A 25,504-nucleotide genomic window follows, 5' to 3' on the forward strand; every position below is an offset into this window, starting at 1 on the left:
AATGTAAACTGAAGAGGGTTATAAAAAACCTGCTCAGGTACCATTAGCTCTCGCACTCCGAGGGTTCTGTGCAAACTTAATTATGCACTTGGACAGTTTATCCGTCCCTGGAACTGACAATCTAGACGAGTTTTGCCATTATTGACATTCATACTGGCGAGATATCGGTCCCAGGAATTCCAAGCCTTTCCATAACTTTTAATTTTGAGTCGGATAAAAATGACAAAAGAAATATTTCTTCTTGTGACGTAATAAAACATTGATAACTTTCAGATTTTTTCTTTAACTGTACCGTGAAACCATGCTTCTTGGCAGATCTCATCATTATAGGTCAACGTGATGTACCCTATCACTTTTGATGAGTGATTTGTGAGTTGAGCAGATGGTCGTAATATTACGGCTCGTCGATATATGTTTTTGGATGAAGATTTGATGCGCCAAGATAATGAGCTCCGTGAAACTTTCATTTTACACTTAACGATGAACTACCGACTGACAGAAACTTCAGAATCAAAATTGGAATTTCTCGTCATTTTCCGAAAAGAGAAACATTGGGTCCCGCTCTTTCATTTTGAGAGCAGAGGATGCTTCATTTCCCTCTACGAGTGTATGATATCTTGACGGATCGATAAGCTTAAAATTCGGCTGTTATTAGATGCACAAATCTGCCTGCCATAAATCTAATATAGTCTCTACTTCTGTGATGAGCTGTTTTGTGGATTGATTGAATCACCATTTCACATCACCAAGAGATAGGAATTTCATACAAAAGTAAATTAAGTACATTAATAAAACGGGGAAGCAGCCTCTTGCAGAAAAGTACTTTCATTATACGAATATACAGCCTGCTTGTGCAGCCACTCCAGCCTTTTGTCAACGCCGTACAGCAGCTCTTCAGTCCGATGGCTAACAAAATCTGTTGCATGCAGCGTTGGGCCTGTGTGTTTCTAGTTACACATACGAACAAAGGTAGATGCTGTAAGTCTTGCAGCATATGTTACGAATAGTTTGATCATTCATCAAAAGAGATTGTCAGTAGAATAAAATTTTCACTCTATAGTGAAGTGTGCGCTGATATGAAACTTCCTGGCAGATTAAAACAGTGTTTGCCGGACCGAGACTCGAACTTGGGACATTTGCCTTTGGCGAGCAAGTGCTACTTCTGGAGTAGGATTCACAGTTATGCCACTTTGATTTACATGATCCATAGGAGTCGCGATGAGTGAAGTGTCCCGGACATGAAACACTTCCACAAGAAACGCACTAGCATGACGTTTATCCTCCATCTATAAGAACACAATAGGATAAACACAAATGGTCTTTGTTGATCTTCGCAAACATGTAACAAATTTTATAATTAGAATTATATTAATATCTTCAGCTTCTGACGAGCGTTGATATGTATCAACAGGGACAGATGAAAACGTGTGCCCCGACCGGTACTCGAACCCGGGATCTCCTGCTTACATGGCAGACGCTCTATCCATCTGAGCCACCGAGGGCACAGAGGATAGTGCGACTGCAGGAACTATCTCACGCACGCTTCCTGCGAGACCCACATTCTCACCTTTTATGTCCACACATTACATTCCCACTCCAACACACTCATTACTCGTGGAAGACATTCTTACCAAGTCCCGTAAGAGTTCACCTGTCCCTGTTGACCATATATCAGCGCTTGTCAGCAGCTGAAGGTATCAATATGATTCTAATTTCGTTCTAGACGGCTGCAGATCATCAATGGTGTCTGTTCTTTGGACAAGTCTGAAAGAACAGACACCATATCCATATAAGTATAACTTCGTAATTGGTTCGTAAGAGGAAAGTAAGTTCACAACTAAACGCAAGTTCCTGAAATGCAAGTCTGGACTGAAGGAACAACTCCATTAAAGCTTCTATAGTCAGAGGTTGCTCTCCACAAGTCTGATTACGAAACATTTTAAGTCCTCGCTCTCCTTGAGCGGAGCGCATTGGAACAAACTAACACGCAGAGTACGATCTGTACGAGTTCACAGTTGTTAGTGTTGCCAAATGACTCTGACAGAATAACATCGTGCTTGCGAGCACGCTACCGAGGTCCTTGGCGGTGAAAGCGGCGTGCGGTCGAGGCGGCACTGGATCCGGAGCGGACTTCTCTCGACTGGCTGCGTCGTAACTGCCCTGATTGGCGCGGGCGCGGTCCTTAATACTAGCACGGCCGAGGTACAATTCTTCGCGATTGGTCGCACGTCACATTGGAAGATGCAGCAAAAGGTTCGTGGCAGGAGTGAGATCTCTCTTGCTGATTTACACACTCTCTGTGCGTTGGCCTGTTGCACGCGAAGGCCTTTTCCAGGGCTCGCTGCAAGTGTCGGAGCCGGAACGACGTGTAGTGGCAGGGGCTGTTCAGGCAACCAACGCGACGGCGGTGCGATGCGGTGTGGCGTCGTCGCCTGATAGCTTTTGCGACACGCCAAGGAAGAATTTGGCCTGTCAATTCTCGGCTCAGAGCAGCTGTTCGGCGTTCTGCTTTGCTAAAAGCACTTCTCCCTGGGGTATTACTTACTAAGAACACGACATCTAAGTCTTCTTCTTCGAAGTGATTTACAATGAGTGCAATCACTTCAGAGTAGCACAGATTTTCATCATTTCTCATGAAATAGTAATACTGTACCTTGACGGTATTTCATTGTTAGTTTAAAAGCTTCAAAAGACAAAAGCCGATTGAAATCAGCAACCTGAGATGTTGCCGTAGACGGAGAGTGTTTGGCACTTATTATAGTGATTGATCTATGTCGCCCCACTGCGTGTAACAGCTTCACGGCGCTTCATCTTATCAGGTTTAATTTCACAGATTAATCTACATTAAGAATTGACCTATATTAAGAAGCAAACACGAAGACGTTATCTGGCAGAATAACTTTGTGTTTTACGTGCGTGAGGAATGTGCCTGTTTGTTTACTTTTGACGATTCAGTGGGAACACGTGCTTTATTGTCCGCAGCTCGTGGTCGTGCGGTAGCGCTCTCGCTTCCCGCGCCCGGGTTCCCGGGTTCGATTCCCGGCGGGGTCAGGGATTTTCTCTGCCTCGTGATGACTGGGTGTTGTGTGATGTCCTTAGGTTACTTAGGTTTAAGTAGTTCTAAGTTCTAGGGGACTGATGACCATAGATGTTAAGTCCCATAGTGCTCAGAGCCATTTGAACCATTTTTTGAACGTGCTTTATCATCCTGAGGCACAAATACTTTATCTGCACCGAGAACTGAAGCGCCTGACACTTAAGACTTTATTGAAGACACAGAGAAATGCTGGTGTGCGTGAGCAATATGATGATAGCTCTGTGATCGAATGAGCTCTACTGCATTGTTCGCAACGTGCCTCTTTACCTTGGAGTTGTTACTTTCCTGAAGAGCAAGCGAATGTGTATGTGGCCCTTCTAGATATATTGAATTCGAGTTGTAGGAGATTTCCGTGTAGATGAGATGTGGTATGAGAGGGGCTAACAAATTTACACCGTTAGCGTCTTTCGGCAGAAGCACCAAACATAGCTGTGTCTACAATGATCTTAAGATGGTCTGACCGTTGCTCCTCCAGTCAGTGATTTAGCTGCTTTTGTCTTACAAGAGCAAACGTCCTGTAGTTTTATGACGTTCCCCGTTGTTTTTAGAATAAAGAATGTCGCTTTTTTCCTTTCAAGCATTTTTAAAATTTATCAGTTTCCCGTCGGACCTGTACTATCATTTAACTTTCGGTGTCAACCCCAATTAAAAACACTTTCCGACTCTCTGTAAGCTCATGTTTCGTTCGAAGTTGTGTAATTTTCTCCTTGGCCACGACTTGTGCCAGAGTACGAGGTTTTGGGGAAAACTGATTATTTTATTTTCGTCATCGCTTATCTGAATAGTTTTCATTTCCCGCTCGTTAGAAACTGATAATTAAAATTTTTATTTAAAAATGGAAACTAAAGATCTTGATTTATTTGAGATGACGAAATGTTTCATTGGTGACACAAATCATTATTTTATACTTTAATATACAATTGAGTGAATAAACGAAATTGCATTACATGAACGGCAATCTCCATTATCATTATCTACGTGCAGACCAGCTGGCGCGGATGTTATCCTTTTTGCATCTACATAGGTGTTCCCTGCATTCCGTTACGAGGCGGCTTTTGTGATGCCTGTACATTCGCCTGATTCTGGTGCCTGCGCTGCGAGACAGCATTCCCGCCGATATGAAAGATCTATCATCCCATTTTTCGAAAACTATTAGTTAATAAAGAATTGGTTTTTGCACATACTACTCTGACATATTCAATCGTCTAAGAACTGAGTGTTTTTTCGTCATTCGTCACACTTACTGTGCCACATGAAATTAAACTTTGCACGAAATTTTAAAGGCTTCTCGGATATAAGAACCCATTGCACTAATTTTGCGTACGGTTAATTTTGAATCATACATTTCAGTGTCCAAAACGTAGAAATAATCGAAATTTTGTTTAATTCTGAGAGAATAGTGATATCTCATTTCGTTCACGGGTTGTTGGAGTTTATATCGGATTGTCGGCCGGGAGGCGCCGAGTTTCGTCTATGTGCACTTGCCAACTGCTATGAAATACTTGTCATTAAGTTTTAAGAAAACTATTAGGGGAAAAATTTGATTTTAGTGCACCTTGCTGTCTTATATATTCGCTTGACTGAATTACTATTCGTTATATGTCCTATATATTATGCTGCATCAAAGTAAAACATTGCGCTAAAAGATTTTGCAGAGGTAAAAACCTATTGGGTAAATTTTGCGTATATTTGGTTTTAGTTAATACATTGCAGTGAATTAAGTGTATATCAGATATGGAAATTTTATTTAAAATTAAGAGCGGGAGAATAACTCATATTTTCGTTGTGTGGTTTTTGGTTTTATGCCCGAAGAATGGTCTCGTCCGACGCGCCTATTCACTTCCTTACGCATCGCAGATCACTTTGTCATAAAAAGTGTTATATCTCAAACTATTCAAGATACTGACCCGAAACAACATTTTTGTTCGCTTAGATATGGAAGTAACTCGTCCGCACCAGTGAGAGGTCGGCAGCTCAGGGTGCGTTCAGACGTCCATAGCACTGTAGGGAGCGGCGCGCCTATAGACAGACGTCCACAACACTTGGGGAACGCCGTAGCAGGACGTGTATACGTGCCCGCAGCAGCCAAATGTTTTCAGAATGTAAAAATTTCATAAAATAAACTCTTGTTAATATATATCTGCATAAGAATGTACGTTTAAAACCTACTTCTTTGAACTTTTAATGTTTATCTGTATAAAAACGTGCCTTTTTCTTTGCGGACAGCTTGAATCTAATAAATCGTACAGTGGGATGTCGAATGATGCTTGAAGAACGTCGTTCCATTGTGTCGTCTGTATTTTGACAGATGTAAACATTCTTTAAATAAACTGCCCAGCAAAATATCTGCCCATCTGTATACCTTCATTTGGAGAAAACCTCTTCCTGGTATAATGAATAATTTCTGAATTATGTAGGCTGTTTTGATTTACAAAGGCTTTTTGAAAAGTAATTATCCACAATTTTTTGGGTGAAAATGCTTAAAGCTTTTTAAATGAAACAAAATCTATTAAAAATTCTACATATTTATTCAAGTCTAAATATTTTCAGCCATCTGCAGCCACTGGTCTTCGAATTGTAGGGTGTATGATGGTGGTGTGTACCGCGACTATGTCGGTGAGTTAGAAACAGCGGGCTGTAATCGAGTTTCACGAATTCATTGAGTTCGTCCACACATTGTTCATTCTCTGCTTCAACACGACAACAAATACTAGCCCTGCGACATCTGCAACAATCTGATGCCTTGGGTTCACTGTCATTGATCATCCTTCGTACTGTCCCCCACTTGCCTCCATTCGATTTTTATAATTTACAGGACGTAAAGACCATCTTAGAGGACCTCAGTTCGATAATGATGAAGAGGTGCTGGCAGAAATTAGGTTGTGGCTCCGTCAACAAAGTCAAACGTTCTGCAGTGACGGTATCAACAATTTGGTTTCTCGTTCCGAGAAACGAGTTCCTCGGCGGGTTGACTATGTTGCGACACAATTATGTGCAATTGAAGAATAAAGGCAGACAGTATTAATAAAGTTTTTTATTTAAAAAGCTTTAAGAGTTTACATATAAAAATTCCGAGGCATTACTTTTCAGCACGCGGTTGTATACCATGCAAGAGATTTAGCTTGACAGCTTCAGGTGCAGCTTGCGCTGTTTTGCAATAGAGGCCCAAATTATAAGAGCTTGGTCAAATTCAGTAGTACCAGATTGTTGATCTGAAGAAGATCTACGTAAGTCTACGAGAGTATAAGTTCATGTTGTGTTGTTGACGCACAATCTCACTTTGACTTCTAAAGCATCGACTAAAGAATAAATAAAATGGTGTTTGTAGGTGAACCATAAGAGATACAGACAAGCCCTCGCTCACACTTTTTCAGATCTTTTTAAGGTCCACAACTGAATACTAGATGCATTGAGCTACCTCTTATGGTTTACACAGCGTATTGTAAAAGAGCGCGCTGGAGGTAAAGTTTTTATTATGTTATATTCAGTTTAAATGATTTTTCGTAGTTGTATCGTCATTAAGTGGAGTGAATTGTTTACGGATCAGCTGCTATAAAGCTAAAATTGCTCCAATTGTTAGTTACGACTTCATTTGTAGAACTTAATTTTCATATTTGAAATGTGCACATTATAAGACCTTCCAGGAGATACGAAATGTGACATTTTTTAATTTATTTTTACAGATATGAAATGTAGTGTATATAATCCGCCACACCGAATGTAGTGCGACGATACGATACACCTTGTGACATGCAGTCATGCATAGAATGACACCTGTTGGCAAAAAAAGATCTGTTGTTGTTGTTGTTGTTGTTGTTGTGGTCTTCAGTCCTGAGACTGGTTTGACGCAGCTCCTCATGCTACCCTATCCCGTGCAAGCTTCTTCATCTCCCACTACTTACTGCAACCTACATCCTTATGAATCTGCTTAGTGTATTCATCTCTTGGTCTCCCTCTACGATTTTTACCCTCCATGCTGCCCTCCAATGCTAAATTTGTGATCCCTTGATGCCTCAGAACATGTCCTACCGACCGATCCCTTCTTCTAGTCAAGTTGTTCCACAAACTCCTCTTCTCCCCAATTCTGTTCAATACTTCATCATTAGTTATACGATCTACCCATCTAATCTTTAGCATTCTTCTGTAGCACCACATTTCGAAAGTTTCTATTCTCCTCTTGTCCAAACTATTTATCGTCCTTGTTTCACTTCCATACGTGGCTACACTCCATATAAATACTTTCAGAAACGACTTCCTGACACTTAAATCAATACTCGATGTTAACAAATTTCTCTCCTTCAGAAACGGTTTCCTTGCCATTGCCAGTCTACATTTAATATCCTCTCTACTTCGACCATCATCAGTTATTTTGCTCCCCAAATGGCAAAACTCCTTTACTGCTTTAAGTGTCTCATTTCCTAATCTAATTCCCTCAGCATCACCCGACTTAATTCGACTACATTCCATTATACTTGTTTTGCTTTTGTTGATGTTTATCTTATACCCTCCTTTCAAGACACTGTCCATTCCGTCAAACTGCTCTTCCAAGTCCTTTGCTGTCTGATAGAATTACTATGTCATCAGCGAACCTCCAAGTTTTAATTTCTTCTCCATGGGTTTTAATACCTACTCCGAATTTTTCTTTTGTTTCCTTTACTGCTTGCTCAATATACAAATTGAATAACATCGGGGAGAGGCTACAAACCTGTCTTACTCCCTTCCCAACCACTGCTTCCCTTTCATGTCCCTCGACTCTTATAACTGCCATCTGGTTTCTGTACAAATTGTAAATAGCCTTTCGCTCCCTATATTTTACCCCTGCCACCTTTAGAATTTCAAAGATCTAAAGCAGGTAAAAGAGGCTTTAATTGGGGGAAAACGGAAACAGAGCCATATACGTACTACATAGAATGCTAAAATCATGATATAAACCCTCCATCGACTTTGGTGTAGTCGTCTATAAACATGTGCGCTATTCCGAAAGTAAAGTCCGGCCGGTTGCGAATTGGAGATGGTAGGAACAATCCGATGAGTGTCCGTAGTATGCCCGTCGATCGTGTCACGTCACTCTTTCCAGTTCTGAGAGCACAGTGAGCACATAAAGATGCCTAGAAAATAACGTCTCCCACGAAATATGAGATTTCGCCTGATATCGTGCAAACGACATAAAATAACTGCATTTCTTACTTCATGACAGTTCTCGGCCCACACTGCCTGGGCAACGAGGACGTCCCTACAGCGTTTCCCATACAGCCATGATTTGGCTCCCTCAGAATTTCATCTCTACTCACATGAATTGCTGGCTATGAATTCAACATTTTGACACAAACAACAAGCTGCAGATCAGCGTAAAGAATTGGCTGCATTCTATGACGAAGGTGTTGGAAAGTTGTACAATGCTACGATAAACGTCTCAGTCGGAGCGGTGACTGTGTTGACAGGTAGCGGGAAGCTGTAGCTAGCTGTTTCAAATAAAACATTTTTGATTTTCAGTGTCGTTTGCATTCCGCGACAGTTGCGACCTTACTTTCCGAACATATTTATTTGTTTTAAACATCGAAACAAACATTTCAGTAAAAACAGTGTTAATTGGAAACTGTATTATATGGAGTTTTCAACACGAGATTAAAACACTTTATTTTAAGCACGCCAACCCTGGGTAGTATTAGGACGAGCAGGCAGAGACGGACCGTTAAAAATATTCCGTGAACACAGTATTAACAGTTTTGACGGACCTCTAAAAAAATTGATCTTTTATTGGTATATTATATACGAATCGTACTATTTGAAATAAAAATAAAATTAGACTTATCTAACACTTCTATTTTTACATGAAAGCTTGTACCGTTTTCTAGTTTTCTGCATAATTCCCACCAATATTAAGGCACTTACCGTATCGTACATCCAGCTATGAATACCATCCCAAAGAAAATTCGATATTTTCAAAATTCTGTAACAATTACATAGAGCACAATTCTTGAAATTTACGAGCGATGGGATGGTACGGAAATGGGTGAAAGCTTTCAAAGGCGGCAGTAAAAATGTGCGCGATGAGGAACGAAGTGGACGATCTTCAGTCATTATTGACGATTTGGTGCCGAAAATTGATGGAAAAGTGACAGAACAGATGCTTTATGATGTCTATGCTATGCGATGAGTTAAGCGTCAAGAGGAGTGCTTTATGCAGTTGTTACAGACCGTCTGAGTTATCGAAAGCTATCACATGGCAGATTTCTGGGAGGATGGTATTTACGGCTTGGTATAGAATACAATAAGCGCCTTAACATTGGCGGGACTCACGTAGAAAAGCAAATCAAATTGCAGGCTTTCATGCGAAAATAAAATTGCTAAGGAATGTCTAGTTGTTTTACTTTATTTCCAAACGGCACTTACTTAAAAAGCATGGCTCGTACATTAAATGTCATTGGACATTTTCTTACTTTACTGATGACAGACCACGTTGTCTTTACGTCTCTGTAAATCGTATGATAACGTAGTAAACGTTTTCATACAAGTCCTGTTGAATATAACAACATCGGCTTGATACGCGTTGCAGAATATCACGACTGACTCACTGACACGCAGTGATTTCGACCGGCTCAGCAGGAAACGACCCGATGGAATCTGACATATCCGCAATACTTGTTTCGAATAGCGGAATCCCACTCATGCACATTTGTGAAGCATTCAGTTCATTTCAGGAAGGCAATCTAATACTGTCTACTCTCAGCCTTAATCTTACAAAACAAAACGTTATCCGTTATAGTAATGTATATTGTCTGAATTAAAATGTTAACGTGAGATTTTTCATTGCCCCCCTTCCCCTCAACTCTTTAATTGAAATTTAGTGAGATTTTGCCTAATCGATGCCACCCATTCCAGTTCACATGATTAACTGATGTACCGTAACTCATTTGGAATACTTAAAACAAGTGAGGGTCAGTACTAAAAACATGGTTTCCTTGTTTGGATAGTTGTTATTGTTTTCACTGCACTTCATATTTATATTTTCAGAAACACACTGACATGAAGTTCCCGTTAGTTTCGAAAAACGCAAAACGTAAGCACAATTCTTACAACTGGTTTAGAAGTGACCTTTGTAATACGTGGTATATAAAATCAACAAAAATATTTTAAATATCCTTTCAACAAGTCGTAATTAATTTTTAAGGTCATTCTCATGTAAGTTTTATGTTATAAATGCCTGTAACTTTCGTTGATTCCAGGTCATTAAACTCGGGGCCTCACATCATCATCCACCACCACCACCACCACCACCACCACCACCACCACCACCACCATCGTCATCTGCAATCATTTTTTGACATATATGTCACCAGGCTTCTTCATACATCACAATCATCGATTCCTGTGCATTCATGCTCGCCCTGCTTGTTTCTTTATTTCGTCATTTCTGTTTTCTCGTCTTACATGTCTCTTCTTATAGTGAATAATCCAATACAGATCCTCCTCAGTCCATCTGTCACAATTTCGTCTCTCTATATGCACAGCCAATCTCCATTCGAGTTTCCTATTTCACAGTGTTCCAAAAAAATCTTGAAATAGAACTGTTTTGGTTACATTACGAAATTAGTTAGTGTCACAATGAATGTTCATATTAACCTGCTTCAGGCGTTAATTTTCCACTACAATGTCTATTACGACAGAGCATCGGCAGTTTATAAGTAATTTACCAAGAATTCTTCAGAATCCAGGGGAATTTATTTTTCGAAATAAACGTAGTAACTAGGCAGCGGGCTACATAATTTCGTTAAAGATAACGGTCCAGTTTCACACAGCCACCCGTTTCTCTATTAAACATCGATTAGTACATCAGTACGCAAGAACATCAATTACAGAAACGTACGGTCTTCCTAGGTCGCACACACATGCAGACGATTAGCTTACACTCCCGGCATCCACTCACGCCAATCGATGTATCCCGGCGTTGCAGAAGAAGGAACAAGAACGAGATAGGGAAGCCACTACTAGAATCAGATTTTGAATGTGTTTTGAACGACTTACAATCAATTAAGGCCGCAGTAATATATCACATTCGATCAGAATTTCTATAATCATTGGGGAAGAGCCAACCAAGCGACTATTCACATTGAAATGTAGAAAGTATGAGGCTGGTGATATACCATCAGATATTCGGAAAGAGATCATCCACACAAATTCGAAGATAGCATAAGCCGGTAAGAGCGATAACTACGGCACAGTCAGCTTAACAGGCCATGCAACGAAGTTGCTGACAAAAATAATATACAGAAAAATGCAAACGAAAACTGACGATCTGTTAAATGAAGATCAGTTTAGCTTTAGGAAAGGTAGAGGCATAAAGAGGCACTTTTCACGTTGCACTTGATAACGGAAGGAAGGGTTTGATGATCTATATAACGTTTTAGATAACGTAAATTTATGTAAGATGTCAAGAGCTGTGTCATCTGATTCTGGTATCTTCAACCAGAAATTTCATGGAATCTTGAAAGTACGTAGGAATGGTGAACTAGATGCAATGAAAGCAATCTTGATGCTACATCAGACAAAAAATTTAGTGAGAGGTGAAAGTGAGTCAGACAGATATGCAGGTCGGAGAACAGATGAGGCGGTTGGCAGCGTTCATCTGAGGCGAGAGGAAACTCACCAGCATCTGATTAGTTGCATGGCCTAAGAAAATGCCTTCTGACCGGTAGAATAGTAAAAGTAAAATGGCTAAGAACCTAATGAAGACAAGTTGAATCGACAATAATAAGATAAGGAGAAGGGAAATAATGGCATCAGGGGTAGTGGTGGCAGACGGAGGCCATTCCTCCCACAGCTGCCACCTCCCGCCCCCGTACCAGTTATAGTCAAACTGATAAAAATGGAAACAGGAGTGTCTTGGAGAAAGCATCAAAACCTTTACCGCTGCTCTGATCCCCTTCGGACTCTCTGGCTACAACTGAGTACACTAAATTCTACTGTCTCTTAGTTGCAACAAAACTATTTTTCCCTATGTGTGAATTTTCTACCCTTTCACCACGTACAAGTGCTGCCAACTGTTGGGCTTCAATATCCAAATATCAACAAGTTTAAACGTCCCCTTAGAAAAATCAATGAATTACTGTGCTTATAAACCTGTAACATTATTTGAATTTCAAACAGCTGAGCAGAACTGAACGTACTCAGACATTTCGCTCTTTACCTATTCTGATCAACTCTAAACTGACACACAATATTTTTAGCGCAACGCAATCCGACTTTCAATAATCTCTACAAAAGAATGGCCCTGACTAACATTAACCTATACCTTTCACAAATCACTTACCTCACACAAATCTTCGTTACTCGAACTACTGCAATACATCGAGCACCACTACTGCCACCTAAATAAATGATTCAAACTACTGAAGGCACTAACTACAGATAGGCATAGTTAGCAAATGAAAGATTTTGATAGAGAACAAACAATGTATTTACCTTAATAGTGTTCAAAAGTCATAATATATATATAGCAGTTCATGGCATCCAGTCTTACAAATTTACTGTCTCTGATGGACAGACGTCCAGATCATCCGCTCTCAAAAGCCCGCCATCTCACTCCCCACATCCACCACTTCTGGCTGCTCACCTCCAATTGCACAACGCTATGCGCTGTTAACAGCCAACTGCCCACTACAATAGAGAACATTTCAACAATGCCAACCGGCCACAGACTGCACACAGCACAGCCAGTGATTTTCGTACAGAGCGCTACGTGGCGTTACCAATATAAGACCTAAACAGCCTACTTACAAAGTTAATGCAGCAGTATTCAGCATCTTACGACCGCCGTAATACGTGGGAATGGTTAGTTAGTTATATTCCACTGTACAAATTAATATTATTATTGTTACTTTGCAGGCTAATTACTGAATAGTCAGTATTAGTTATTTTGGTTCATATAAAATGCCAAATATACAAAGTATAATTACAAAACGGGTATATATTTTTGTAGAAGTGTTACATCCAAATCTATTACAAAATCTCCTAAGAACATTACAGCATAAAGAAAAATTTTCCTTCCCTCAGAAAAAAATTCAGCTCTGAAGAACGTAAGGTCTTGCCTTCATCATAGTGCTACAGCTAATAGGTAAAATAAGGTGTGAGAGAAAAAAGTCAAACTGTATCTAAGAACAATTAAAACAGAGTAAACGATGACCAAGGCAGCTGGCAGAGGAGGTAGAGTTTAAGATCCCTCATAAGCAGCATACAGCGGTTGAAGCCCAAACCACCTTCTCCCACCGCAAAAGTAGCATAAAACCTTATACCTCTGAAATAAACTACTCTCATGTGGAAATGAAGAACCTGTACAGCTGTCTCCACATAGTTTGTCAGTATTAGAGTCAAAGAATTTGGGAAACCATGCTTTGTATAAAGAGCCACTATGAGCAGACATTCCACAACAATGTAAGCTACTTTTTGGGTGGCACCACGACCACAATATGGGGTTAGTTCGTTACAGAAGACTTGCATAAATTCATGTGACCGGTACTTAGGTGACATCGGCCGGTGGACACCATCCGGGAAGAATGTGAGGTTCAAATGGCTCTGAGCACTATGGACTTAAGATGTGAGGCCATCAGTTCCCTAGACTTAGAACTTCTTAAACGTAACGAACCTAAGGACAACACACATATCCATGGCCAAGCCAGGATTCAAATTTGATACGTAGAAGCAGCGCGGTTCCGGACCGAAGCGCCTAGAACTGCTCGGCCACAGCGGCCGGCAGAATGTAAGGACGAGGGCCATTCAGCAGCAGTCAACTTGACAGTGCGAAGGCTATAACCCACCAGATAACCCAACGGAGGAGAGGTCGTTGTGCAAGTAATCGCTTCTCTAGACAAAATTTCGGCCAGCTCATTCAGCGAGATACTCGGATGATTTGGCATCCAGAGAAAGGCAACTGAGTACACACTATGATCGAAGACGGAGAAATGATTATGAATAGCACGTATCACGAGGCGGCCAAAACATGTTAATAGACCGCAGACATCTAATTGAACCATTAAAAATTAAAGCTCGGGCAGGAAGATCTGTTTAAGGCAATGTAGGACTCTGTTAATGGCGTCCGTGGCTAGTCTTATGCCTTGATGATGGACTGGTTCCAATAATTTCAAATATGAAGGTGCTGCTGAGCCATGAAACTGGAAACCATAGTCCAGTCTAGATGTGACAACCGTCCAACAAGCATGGAGTGAAATAGCGTTATGGTACCCCCGCAGACGTGGGCAAGGAAGCAAAGAGCTTTTCCATGCAACTAGCTGGATGAATATTGGCCAACGATATCAGTTTTTTATCAAAGAGGAATCCCAAAAATAGAATCTGTCCTAATACGTCGAAGCGCTGGGTAGGCAAGCAGGTCTGTCAGGACCATGACACAGCAACAGAAATTCAAGACACGCATTGTACTTTTTTTCCAGTTTTAAGACTGGTTTGATGTGAACCAGTGTGGATTTCTCTCCTCTGCCAACCTTTTCATCTCAGAGTAGCAACTGCACCCGACGACCTCAATTATTTGCTAGGTGTATACCAATCTTTGGCTTCTCTACGATTTTCACCCTCTACAGCTCTCCCTAGTACCATGTAAGTTATTCCGTCTCCCATATTCTTGCCATTTTTTTCATATACTTCTTTCCCAACCAATTCCGCTGAGAACCGCCACGTTCCTGACCTTATCAGCCCACCCAATTTTCAACATTCTTCACTAGCACCACATCTCAGATGCTAGTATTCTCTTCTTTTCCGGTTTTCCGCAGCCCATTTCTCACTACCATACAATGAAGTGCTCCAAACATACATTGGAAAAATTTGTTTCTCAAATTAAGACCTATGTTATATACTAGTTCACTTATCTTGGCAGGAATGGTCTCTTTGTCGGTCCTAGTATCCTTTTTATGTCCATCCCGCTCCGATCCTCATAGCCTACGTTGCTGCCAAGCTAGAAGAATTTCGTAATTTTCACGTACTTAGTTCTCATATCTGCTATTTCTCATTATTATCGTCTTTCTTCCATTGGCTCCCAGTCCATATTTCGTACTCATTAATTATTCATTCAATTGAACAAATCTTGAAATTTTCCTTCTTTCACCCAGGATAGCAATGTCAACAGCGAATCTTGACACTGATATCATTTCACCTTGAAATTTAAACCCACTCTTGGACCTTTCTTTTATTTCAGTAATTGTTTCTTCGTTGCACGACTAAACAGCAGGTGCAGAAGACTACATCTCGTTCTTGCTCCAACCCGAAACGACAGTTGTGATCAAAACTGACGAATAAAACTTGGTAGGAAGTCTCGGAAACCTCATTCATGAAAGGCGAATGTTACTAATACATCAAGTGGCGGTGTATGCCTTACGTAGATCGAAAAAGATTATAGTCAAATTTTGTCGAGTAGAAAATACCCGTCGGATTGATTTTTGCAACTTAATCAGTTCTCGATTATGAATTGTCGATCCAGAAAACAACACTCATAGGGCGAAAAATCGGTCCGTGATTCCGGCACCCCGCATAATCGACGAGCTACATCCTTTCAAGAAGTCTGCAGAGCACATAGATGAGGCTAACTGATCGGTAGCTGTCGATGACGTTTCGCTTTTTCCTGGTTGGATACCGAAACGGAACGGAGCCTGTGAGAAGTGTGGAACCTTGGGTGTTTACAACCGAGATCCTTTTCATTGGGCCGGCAACTTATTTTCAGAATATTATTTAAATTATTTCTCTTTTCTGAAATTCCATCAATAAATCCCCAAATACGGCGCCAATTAGAACCGTCTAGGTCCCTCGACTGAGCTAGGTGGCAGAAGTAAGGACCCGTACCGGCTGGACCAGATGTGTTCTGTGGCAATGCTGGCACATCCCATCGTCTGTCGAAAGTTCAAGACGCACGGAAAGTGAACGTTATTGCTCTGCAACAGAGATCAGTAACTGGGTCTCTCTTCAAGCAACAAATGGTTCAAATGGGTCTGAGCACTATGGGACTTAACATCTATGGTCATCAGTATCCTAGAACTTAGAACTACTTAAAACTAACTAACCTAAGGAGATCACACAACACCCAGTCATCACGAGGCAGAGAAAAGCCCTGACCCGCCGGGAATCGAACCCGGGAACCCGGGCACGGGAAGCGAGAACGCTACCGCACGACTCTACAAGCAACACCACCACTGATATTCCAAACCAGACAAAACCAGTTGAGCTTTGTCTTAAAATTATCAGAAAAACGTTTTCTGACCTCAATAAACACTAAACACGAAAAGAACAGGCACAAAGGATAAGAAACGACCATTCAACGTTAAAAATAATGTAGTCAGCATCTATACGTGAAGCCAGTTAGTAATGAAAGTTATCTATCATTAGAACAGAAAGTACCGTACGCTCTAACTACTCGCAAGCTAATTAAACTAGAGCGATCAAATTCGTTAACGTCAACGAACTAAGCGTCACATGTACCTATGCCAGTAGGTCCTAACGATGAACTATGACCACGAAAGTGGTCACTAGGCGTAACTTGAGGCAGGTCTTAAGTTTAAGACGCGGACCTAACCCCCATGTAGCTAATAGGCACTAGCCTGAGTAAAAGTCGCCTTAGGCCATTAACTACACCACGATAACACTTATCGGTGTAGGACTTGCAGATAAAACGTAAACACCACCCTCAGCAAAAGTGAACAACGGCAACAACCAACACACCTCATTCTCCTTACATACTACGCGGCTCAATTTTAAATATGGACATGTACGAAATATAAGCCACGAAGACAAATCTATAGCTTGTTCATACCATCACTCACAAGGGGCTCTATTCCTAAAACCACCCAAAACGCACAACGGCAATCCTGAAGCCACACACTTATCAACAGACAAGTAATACCAAAAACACAATGGGAACACTCAAGACAACTACAAAGGGCCACAATTAAAAACGGCCACGCTCGTCCATCACGGAAACAAACATGATAAGAACGAATTCATAAAACACTTTCAGTCAATTTAAAACACTGTGAAACACAGCTCTCCCAAACCGCAAATCGTCGAACACCACAACAGAGTGAACATCCAACGCACCGTAGTTCCTCCAGTCTTAGTTCACACGGTTTAACACAGAAAAATACGCGAAACTTTCGGGTCGTCCTCATGTGGAAATTATTTGCTCGTCAATCAACACTACTCGTATCATACCACTGATATACGGGGTCAATCAAGATCTCAAACACACTAGATCTCAACACAACAGCTGTTACAAGACACCAGACAAGAAAAATACGACATAAGCAACCGATCATTCACGTACTTGTATTAGCAAAACATGTGACATCACACGTCATAGTGGAACCACACATGAGGGAGCTATAACTGATTCCCGAACAAATGATATAGAGGAGGTCGGCAACACCTACGCCTCCGAAACTTACTACAAACCCACGCTGACAACCGTTTGTCATCCCGCACAGCACCAAACAAGCTCTCATATTTGGACTACCTTAATTGATGCACGATACATGTGTGCCGAATCATCTATAACAAGTCACAGTGCAGCCACTCCCAGTGGGGCTATAACCGGCTGCCGGACATGCGATACATGATAGACGAAGAACACTACAGAGGTACAGTCACTACTACGAAAATCGAATACAGGATTTAAATCGGATTGCGCAAACCAGATCTCAATGTTCACATGACAGTATCAAGCATCGGAAATAAACTTTCGAGCACTAAACCTCCAGACATTTCGCACAGATGGCAACCGTAAATATCCCTTTAGGAATGGCACATCACACTAGAAATCTAGCAAAGAGATCAAGCCGATTTCACTAGTCGTGATGCCCAAACCACACACACATACAAGGTCATTGAGGCAAAAGATGAGCCCAGAAAATTGTCAATGATGTTGCTACTTGTGGCTCGCACTCAAGATATACACAACATTTTTTTTGCAATAGCACTGCTAGTTAAACCCCTTACAAAAGAGCTAATGCATTTGACTCCACGTGCGTTATGGATGTTTAGCAACAGAAAGACTCACAACGCCGATCAGAAAATCACTGACAGCTTGCCAGTTCTCACAAAACATACAGCTGGTAGAAATAGTACATCACGTTGCTTCCTACATTCGACAAAATATGTAACAATGGTGGAATGCCTGAGCAAAGTAGCAAAGTAGTTAAAGCAAACTTCGGCTGCTGAAAATGCCTAACACAACACAGCTCCAATACGTGGCCTATTACGGCGTGATGGGAAGCCTGTCACATCAACAACCATGAATATCACTACATTCCTCACAGCCCGCCCGACTAGCCGCGCGGACAAACGCGCTACTTCCCGAGCGGGAAGGCGTGCCGGACCCCGGCATGAATCCGCCTGGCAGATTAGTGTCGAGATCCGGTGTGTCGGCCAGCCGGTAGATGGTTTTCAAGGTGGTTATCCATCTGCCTCGGCGAATGTGGTTTTGTTCCCCTTACTCCGCCAGAGTTACACTATTTTGGCGATTACTGCGTAAACACTGTCTCCACGTACGCGTACACCATAATTACTCTACCACGCAAACATTTGGGGTTACACGTCTGGTATGAGACGTTCCCGTGGGGGTCTACTGGGAGCCGAACCGCACAATAACCCTGGGTTCGGTGTGGGGCGGCGGTGGGGTGAGTGGACTGCTGTAGCCTGTTGTGGGGTTGTGTACCACTGAGGGCTATGGCGGGACGAGCCCTCTCCGTCGTTTCTAGGATCCAGGTTTAATACACAATACACACATGCCTCACCATAGGAGGAGGAAGAAATTCACCCCAACTGTCCATCCTGATCTCTAGGTCCGTACTCTCACACGTACCGAGACAAACCTTCCCTGCCTGGCTGCTGCATGCACCATATCGCGAAAACTGCCACCGGAAAGCGTCACACTGGCAGACGGCGCCGTCCACGGAAGGTGGAGAGATTCTTAAAATATTCCCAAGGCAGAACCACGCGGCACGCATACTATCTCGCCACTGCAAACGTTAAACACCTTCTAGCCTAATACAGTTATAGACCCTGAGTAGATGGAATCTTTGGGTGACATTCAGAAGTCAGTGTATAATTCGGGATGACAGAGGGTAAATAGTGGAGAGTATTTTCAACTACTCTTTTATGCTTGCGAAAGGCAGCTGGATAGGAAGAGAACTCCGAGCCCCATCGAGAAGCGAATGCAAGACATCGAAACGTCCCCTTAGAAAAATTAATGAATTACTGTACTGGTAAACCCCTTACGTTATTTGATTTTCAAACAGGTGAGCAAAACCGAACGTACTCAGACATTTCTCTCTTTACTTATTCTGATCACTAAACTGACACACAATATTTTTAGCGCAACGCAATCTGACTTTCAATAATCCCTACAAAAGAATAGCCCTGACTAACAATAACTTATACCTTCCATGAATCACGTACCTTACAAAAACCTTCCTTACTCGAACTACTGCAATACAGTGAACGCCAATACTGCCAGCTAAATAAATGATTCTAACTACTGAAGGCACTAACTACTGATAGGCATAGTTAGCAAATGAAAGATTTTGAAAGAAAACAAACAATGTATTTACCTTAATAGTGTACAAAAGTCATAATATATATAGCAGTTCATGACATCCAGTCTTACACGCGTCCATATCATCCGCTCTCAAAACTCCGCCATCTCAATCCCCACATCCACCACTGCTGGCGGGTCACCTCCAACTGCGCAACGCTACGCGCTGTTCACATCCAACTGCCCAACACTGCAATAGCGAATATTCCAACAATGCCAACCAGCCGCAGACTGCGCACAGCGCAGCCAGTGATTTTCATACAGAGCGCTACGTGGAGTTACCAGTATAGAAACCTTAACAGCCTACTTACAACATTCGGCCAGAATCGACGCATTGGTAGAAATACTACATGGTGGAGACCTGTATTAGTTGATGACCTTTGGAATGCCAGTAGACTATGGACCTTGAGCTTAAATCGGGTTGAAGATGCTTATGTTCCCAAGCAGACTACCAGTATTCATTCCTATTGCATCAAATTAGATAGCGAGCCTTCGCACTGATCCACCCGAAAGTGACAAAGATGCCATCTGAATAATGTCATTTCAAAGATTACTGGGCACTTCGTCGATCCTGAATAACTGTGGCAATGACTTCGGTCCATTACATAGATCGGCTCAATATGCCAGATATTGGCACAGACTGGCCATAGTACGAGGTGCATTCAAGTTCTAAGGCCTCCGATTTTTTTTTCTAATTAACTACTCACCCGAAGTCGATGAAACTGGCGTTACTTCTCGACGTAATCGCCCTGCAGACGTACACATTTTTCACAACGCTGACGCCATGATTCCATGGCAGCGGCGAAGGCTCCTTTAAGAGTCTGTTTTGACCACTGGAAAATCGCTGAGGCAATAGCAGCACGGCTGGTGAATGTGCTGCCACGGAGAGTGTCTTTCATTGTTGGAAAAAGCCAAAAGACACTAGGAGCCAGGTGAGGTGAGTAGGGACCATGACGAATCACTTCAAAGTTGTTATCACGAAGAAACTGTTGCGTAACGTTAGCTCGATGTGCGGGTGCGTTGTCTTGGTGAAACAGCACATGCGCAGCCCTTCCTGGACGTTTTTGTTGCAGTGCAGGAAGGAATTTGTTCTTCAAAACATTTTCGTAGGATGCACCTGTTACCGTAGTGCCCTTTGGAACGCAATGGGTAAGGATTACGCCCTCGCTGTCACAGAACATGGACACCATTTTTTCAGCACTGGCGGTTACCCGAAATTTTTTTGGTGGCGGTGAATCTGTGTGTTTCCATTGAGCTGACTGGCGCTTTGTTTCTGGATTGAAAAATGGCATCCACATCTCATCCATTGTCACAACCGACGAAAAGAGAGTCCCATTCCTGCTGTCGTTGCGCCTCAACATTGCTCGGCAACGTGCCACACGGGCAGCAGTGTGGTCGTCCGTCAGCATTCGTGGCACCCACCTGGATGACTTTTTTCGCATTTTCAGGTCGTCATGCCGGATTGTGTGCACAGAACCCACAGAAATGCCAACTCTGGAGGCGATCTGTTCAACAGTCATTCGGCGATCCCCCAAAACAATTCCCTCCACTTTCTCGATCATGTCGTCAGACCGGCTTGTGCGAGCCCGAGATTGTTTCGGTTTATTGTCATATGATGTTCTGCCTTCATTAAACTGTCGCACCCACGAACGCACTATCGACACATCCATAACTTCATCACCACATTGTCTCCTTCAACTGTCGATGAATTTAAATTGGTTTCACACCACGCAAATTCAGAAAACGAATGATAGCATGCTGTTCAAGTAAGGAAAACGTCGCAATTTTAAGTATTTAAAACAGTTCTCATTCTCGCCGCTGGCGGTAAAATTCCATCTGCCGTACAGTGATGCCATCTCTGGGACGTACTGACAATGAACGCGGCCTCATTTTAAAACAATGCGCATGTTTCTATCTCTTTCCAGTCCGGAGAAAAAAAATCGGAGGCCTTAGAACTTCAATGCACCTCGTAGTGGAAAAAAATGAGAGGCTATCAGAGGTTTTCAGTTTCTGTAATATGCATACTAGGGACCAGGAAGGGTCGACGTTCCCGTATTTGACACAAGCAGAAGGTGGTACACAGGGCGAAATTTCGTGAAGTCCCCTACCACAGAGATCATGGATGAAGTCATATGTGTACCCTGAAGACATACGTCCAGAGCACTGATTAAATAACCGCACTGGGATGTAGAAGAGACAATTTCACATCGCAACTGTAAACCCTGGTTGCAACCTTCTCTGGTAGCGATTTCCCCTCAAAAGCGACCATCAATGCACCAGTGTCTACCTTGTTGTCTGGCGCGTCCCGACGTACACGGCAGGGAGCGAAGTAGACTCCTCGCTTCTCCAAGTGCTCAGGTACATCTTACTCTCTCACCAGAGTTAGGTCACGGTAAAAAATTGTACCTAGCAGCATGTGACAAGTGGTTTACAAAAGAGCAACACCCATAAATTGGTAGTAACGATTTTCTTAGTTTAGGTGGAACCAGTTCGTAATCTACCAACGGAAGAGAGTTCGTCAAATGCCTTTTCGATAATCTCCACAAAAAAAACGTTCGCTAAATCTAGAGAAAGAACCCTTCATCGGCTCAGGTGGAAACCAGGAACTGGTATCTGCAAGTCATTGGCTCCCATGACGGAGCATAGGAGGGCAAGTTTCTGGAATCGTAACTATCAGCAGTGAATTCCGGTCACTCTGAAAAGACCGCTGGAGCATCAGGGCCATTGACTGATAAGTTATGGTCTCTCATGACATCAGATACCCTCTAAGATGCCACCTGCTCCAAACGATGTCTTTCCTAAATAGCGTCACCCAGACGGAGCAACGGCCACCTCAGATGACGGCCAGTGCCTGGAATTCCGGTACCCCCTCAAGGTCACCTTGAATCAAATGATCAACACATTTCGGCTGAAAGACGTGTCTACGAAATTTTCGTGACCGATATTTGTCGAAATCACAGTCTGAGGTGGTTGCTTCCCTGTTAAAGGCATGGCTTCCCCTTCTTCTTTGCGATCGCTGTACTTTTTCTAAGGAGGATGACATGCTAGTTAGCGAAGATGTGGAGTCCATTACGGAAACACTTCACCTGTTTTAATAAGTGGCACTTGCTTGTTAATTTCAGTAAATATCGTCTCAAAGGAATACTGCTGCAGAAGTGGGGGACTGTGGTGAGTACCCTTTCTGTTGGTTGCAAAAGTGTATATGTACCTTTTTTGCACATTAAAATTTTATGAATGCCATGCAAGAACGTTGCGTTGATTCACGTAGGGGAGAGTTGGCCAAAGTGTCCATCGCGGGCAAAGTGGCTGTTGGCGTCCCGTGGGGATGAGGTAGCGGCATCGCGTGAGAAATACATTAACGGATTCTCCGTAGAGGATACAATCGACCCTTGAACCTCGTATCTACAATAATTTTTCCCGATTTTAGTTACCCTTAAGCATGATAAACGCTTTGTTTGCGTAGTTATTATAGAGAGGGGATGTGACTGAAAGAAGGGCTCCGAAGTCTTTACAACATTGACCTAGAAGCAAAAAATAAAGAAACAGAAGAAAAAGACTATAAAAAGGTAAAAAGGAAAGCATTTGAAGAGACGAAAAGCAGTGAAAAGAATAGCACGGGAAACCAACCCCCAGAAGATTTCTCTCTGACGATAACGATGAAGGCAGAGAGTGCATGTACTACGAAGAAACATTTTCAAAGTCAATTCCAGAAGAGCAGTGGATTGTGTCAGTTGTGTTACCCCTGGGCCCACGATCTCTGCACAGAACTTGAGGAACGCAATTTGATATTTATTTGAAAAAAGTGTACACAATTTAATCATGTTTCACAATAAAATATATTTGGTTTTATGCTAAAAAGCTTTGTCCCTTATTTCTTACTTTGAAATTCAGTGGCGAAGTGTGCCACATTGTGAAAATTGAATTGTTTAAATATTTTAGTTTAATCGTAAGATAATTAGACTATTACGTATTATACTTCAGTAGTTGTAGATCATAATCAGTCATTTTCATGAATTTCCGTCTATTGTTACTCAGCTTAAAAAATAGTAGTAAGACTTGTCCTTTAGCCCAGTTCTCCCCTAGTCGTTTCTATGAATTAGCAAAGCAAAACTAAAGGAAGCAATACTTATAGGACTGCAAATTAGGGAATTAATGTTTGATAAACATTTTCTTGATTTGTTGAGTGGTGTTCAAAGAGTAGTGGGACTGTATTTCATAACTGTCAGAACTTTTCAGGCAACTATAGGCCAGAGAACTTTCTCGATATTGTACAAGAACGCACGAGATCATACCGACTTACGAATGTAACATGTCACTTAAATTGGTATCCTTGAGTGATCATTGGGAACTCTTCCCGGATAACCTAGGCGGCGTTAGTGTTCAACGGAGAAGTGTTTCATCAAGACATTTCTCAAACAGAATAGCGTTGCGAGGACGAACAGACTACCGCAGAGTTGTTCGACTACGGTACTTACGAAGCGATGGTACTGATCCGAAGTATTACAAGAAAACATGAAGTTATTACAAGAAATCATGAAGAAAATGTGTTTAGGTGTGATTCTTTACTTTTCTCTACTCTAATTTCAATGTCTACCATTCCTTTGTGGGTTGTTAGACGCGGAAGTCTTACTGCAAGAGCATCCCATTATGCCAGATAGATATATAACAATGTCCAGTCATATTAATGTGGTCACCTGCCTAGAGACTGAGTAGCCAACTTTAGCAGCGTGAACTGCTCCAAGACGTGCAGGAGAAAAGTTAATGAGGTTCAGGAAGGTGCTGACAGGAATGCGGAGCCATTCTAGCCCCAGTGCCGTGACTAGCAGTGCTAGGTCTCTCCGCTGTGGACCCATGGTGCGAACAGCCCGATCCAGTTGGTCCCACAGATTCTCCATTCGGCTTAAATCTGGAATTTTGGTGGCCAAGAGAGTACGGTAAGCTGCTGATGTTCTTCGTACCACACGTGTTGCACTATCCTATCGTTGAAGAGACACTGTTCCTACCCCCTTTGTTCATATCAGCGGTCAATGACTCAGCAGCTGCACGCCTATTCGCCCACACACATTTCCGCAGCCGTTGGTCATCCCTGTCACGTATGACTAGTGGAGTACTACAGTTGTCTGGTGCTGATTTAGAGAGCGCCATTTTCCATGCACACTACAGTTTACCCACGACGTCACTCAAACAGTTTACAAACTTAGCCGTTTCGTAAATGTTTCCAGCCTTGTACTCAAAGCCAAAGGTTATGTCCCTTTGACATCAGACAAATCGTATCGTTTCCGCTTTAAAACAACGACTGCACTATTTCCGCGTCCCCCTCCCCAACTTCAACGCCTCTGACACACTTCATATACCCACAGCTGCTGGTGCTGCCACCTGCCATCTGCAAGCGGTTATTGCATCTTAACTTTGAACATAGGTGGTTGTGACAATGTGACTGGACCGTGTACACATGCTGCTGTAAGCATTTGCAAACATATAACCCGAAAACAGAGATCAGTACAGCAATTCTGAAATTAGTTCTACATCTGGTAGAAACCATCACACAGAATGTACGATCCTATTACAAGCTAAGACAAAAAGTAAGAACGCAGTGGCTGCTTGGTACACTGAGAATGGAGAACAAATGGTCTTACATACTAAAGGAGGCACTCACTGGAATGTCTGTTGTGAATAATGTTGCTGGCACGGTTTCCTGCAGGAAGCTATGAGACTTGGAAGGTTCCCCAAAGTGATTTCGCTTCATACCTTTATACATGGACGCCAGTAAGTCCTGCTTGTCTCCTAAGGCATCAACAACGCACCACAACGTTCAGAAAAAC

General features: G+C 42.2%; 1 non-coding gene across 1 annotated transcript; it reads right to left on the bottom strand.

Moving 5' to 3' along the window:
• Positions 1–1,428: 1,428 nt before the first annotated feature.
• Positions 1,429–1,503, bottom strand: Trnat-ugu. The gene has a single exon. It is a non-coding gene; the product is annotated as a tRNA-Thr (tRNA).
• Positions 1,504–25,504: the final 24,001 nt, after the last annotated feature.

The sequence above is a fragment of the Schistocerca piceifrons genome, chromosome 6 (assembly GCF_021461385.2).
Source record: "Schistocerca piceifrons isolate TAMUIC-IGC-003096 chromosome 6, iqSchPice1.1, whole genome shotgun sequence".
Taxonomy (NCBI): domain Eukaryota; kingdom Metazoa; phylum Arthropoda; class Insecta; order Orthoptera; family Acrididae; genus Schistocerca; species Schistocerca piceifrons.